Here is a 3098-nt window from a genome sequence, read left to right as displayed (position 1 = left end):
CCTTCATCACTTCAAAGGGAAGAGCATTGTCTTGGGACAGTCTTTACCGCCCGAGCAAGAAGTAGAAGGACACCCCCAGAAGCCCCTTGTCCAGAGATGCCTTCAAGCATCTCTCTGGCAATTGCTGCCGGCAATATCCTCCCCGCACACTGCAGGCAACAGTTAGCCTCAACAGCAGCTGTGCTGCGTTTCTTGGACAGCAGCTTTGCTGCACTCACACCTCCAGCTTTGGCTGCAGATGGCCCAGCTGGAGCAGGCATGGGCAAAGGCCTGCAGGGCCACCGTCAGTCGGACTCGTGAGCCCAGGACAGCAGTTCCCTGGCATGCTGGTTTCTTGCAGTGCCTCGCTTGCTTCATCTGAGACAGGCACTCCGTCACTTCTTTCCACCTGCAAGGCCTTCCTACATTCCATCACTTGAGAAATCGAGCAGGAAATACCCCAGTCTATACTGCCTGAGTCTTAATCTCCCTGAACTAAAAGTTAAGTCAAGTCCAAAAACAGGAATAAAGGAGCCTGCAACTGCCACACTCGCTCAAGCAAAAGATCACATCAAAGTTCTCTGTTGTATTCCAGCTCTGGGCTTTTTTCCCATACTGCCTGCGACAAGACTGTAACTTTTATTATAATGATAGTCGCTGTTATCCATCTAATTTTTAAGAAGGCTCCTGTGATTGATAGGACATTCCTTCCCCTCTCACACAGCCCGGCTCCAGCTTTCTGCTCCTTGATGCTCCTCTCTTGAAGTGTGGCAACATTGAAGCTCTTCAGGGAGGGACTGCCACCTCCTAAGTCACCACCTCGCGTCTCCTTGATGTGCTCGCTACTGGACAGCCATCCCTCGCAGAACATCTTTCCCACTCTGCCCAGACCTTCTTGATTCAGGGCAGCATCCCAAATGAGCTCCCAGAGAAGTTTCTGCATGTCACTGCTAGCCAGCGTGTCCCCATGCTGGTGCAGGAAAGCTTTGTGAACGGCCACTGCTGGCAAAGCAGGCTGAGGTGGCACAAGCAGCTCCTGCACTGCAGTGCAAGTTTCTCAGAGCTCCTGTCACAGCCCCAGCCCTGCTCCCAGCACTGTGCATTCTACCCCAACAGAAACAGCCACACCAGGCAAGAATTTACTGCTTTTGGAAACATATTTATTTATCAATATCAAGAAAACAATCATTATCTGCTAATACCAAGTATCACGATCACTATATGTACCACTATCACTAAAACAATCACCATCCTCTAATATTAACTATCACTATCGCTAATACAATCGCTGTCCTCCAATATCAAATAACGCTATCATTAAAACAATCACTATACTATTAACTATCACTATCATTAAAACAACCACCACCCTCTAATATCAAGTATCCCTACCACTATCCCTAAAAGAATCACTACCACTATCACTATTTATCACTACCACTATCACTATGTATCACTATCACTATCACTAATACAATTACCCTCCTCTAATATCAAGTAACGCTATCCTTAAAACAATCACTATCCTCTAATATTAACTAACACTATCATTAAAACAACCACCACCCTCTAATATCAGGTATCCCTACCACTATCCCTAAAAGAATCACTAGCACTATCACTATTTATCACTATCACTATCACTATCACTAATCATCTCTCACTATCACTAATCATCCTCCTCTAACAGATAATAGTCCTGCTGGTATTGGTAGGAGGGGCAAGAGGATGCTGTGGGCTGAGGTGACTCCAGGGAAATCCAGTGGTCCCGTGAAGAGGCGTTGTCAGCCAGAGCACAGAAGGAGCAGGTGGGCAGAGGTGACGGGTCTGCGCCCATGTTCTTGTAGCGCTGGGCGAGCTCTGCTGCAAAGAGCTCAGGAAACAGGCGGCAGCTGTCCCTGAAGCCCTTGCCTTGGGCTCTCTCGCCGCTTGCCGCTCCTTCTCCTGACTCTGCTTCACCTCTAGGCTGACCACAGCTTTCCCAGGAAGAGTCCCAGTCCTGTCCTCTTGCCTCTTTGTCCTCCTGGCTCCTCCTGTAGAAACACATTTCCAAGAAGACTCCTCACAGATAGGAATTTGGAGCACAGGTTCCTCAGAGCCCTGCGAGGAGCCGCCTGGGCGCTCCTGCATGCTGCAAAGACTTCCTTGCCAATGGCAGCAATTAATAACTCACCTCTCTCTCTTCAGCAGCTGATGCAAGACTAGATACACAGACACTGCCCCAAGCAGAAGCAAAGCTGAGGCTGCTACTGTCCCTACTAGGATGTAGTACTTGCTGGGGTCACAGTGTCCAGCAGTCTGGGCTTTTTGCCCACCGGATGACCCTGGCAGGAGAAGAGACAATGCAAGAGTCAGCGTTTGTGCTCTGCACTAGGCATAACCCCACAGTGTACTTCAGATGCCCAAGGACTGGCACTGCTAGAGAATCAGAACTGACATCTGATGTTGTCTTCAGAGATGGGTTCCTCTGCCTCTGGTGTCTTAGCATCAGGGACCAAGAGGAATCCCATCAAGCTCTCATGCACAAGAGCCCAGTGTGTGCCAGGGAGCAGCACTGCCCCATCTACTCCTCCGGGCTGCAGGCCCGGGCTGCGTGCTGGGCACCTGCAATTCACCCATGGAGAGCACTGCAGGGATACAGCAGAAATGCTGCTCTTTGCCCAAGACAGCATCTAGCAAGCACTCACCTGAATATTGCTCAGGCTCAGCAAGTGCGCTGGCGTCCTCTATTGGTTCTCTTTTTCCATGTGAGCCTGGCACACTGTCACTTTCTTCCACAGCTAAGGTCTCCGGCCCAGTCTCAGAATCTGTCTCTTCAGAAAAAACATACATTGCACACATTAACCAGAAGCCACTGCCCCTCAGCACAAGCACGGTACCATGGCCTGGGCATTCCGGCAAGCGGCTCTGACGAGGCCGCTGTCCCCCCCCACGACAGGAGGAATGGACAGCTGGATTTTCTGCAGTGCAACAAGAAGTGCAGACCCAAACCAGCCAAGACTTAATCAACCAAATGACCCACAGAAGGAGTACCTTCAGGTTCCCCCTCACCCTTGGACTCCAGCTTCAGCCCATTCCTGAGCCTGAGCTTTGCAAGGGGCAGCCAAGGCTTGCTCTGA

General features: G+C 50.4%; 1 long non-coding RNA gene across 1 annotated transcript; it reads right to left on the bottom strand.

Annotated features, from left to right (window-relative positions):
• Positions 1 to 1117: 1117 nt before the first annotated feature.
• LOC135291176 (uncharacterized) lies at positions 1118 to 2300 on the bottom strand. Its single transcript, XR_010354046.1, has 2 exons — positions 2153 to 2300; positions 1118 to 2012 (listed from the first exon to the last, which is right to left on the bottom strand). It is a non-coding gene; the product is annotated as an uncharacterized LOC135291176 (long non-coding RNA).
• Positions 2301 to 3098: the final 798 nt, after the last annotated feature.

This window comes from Passer domesticus, chromosome Z (assembly GCF_036417665.1).
Source record: "Passer domesticus isolate bPasDom1 chromosome Z, bPasDom1.hap1, whole genome shotgun sequence".
NCBI lineage: Eukaryota > Metazoa > Chordata > Aves > Passeriformes > Passeridae > Passer > Passer domesticus.
This window is presented reverse-complemented; position numbering and strand designations above follow the sequence as displayed.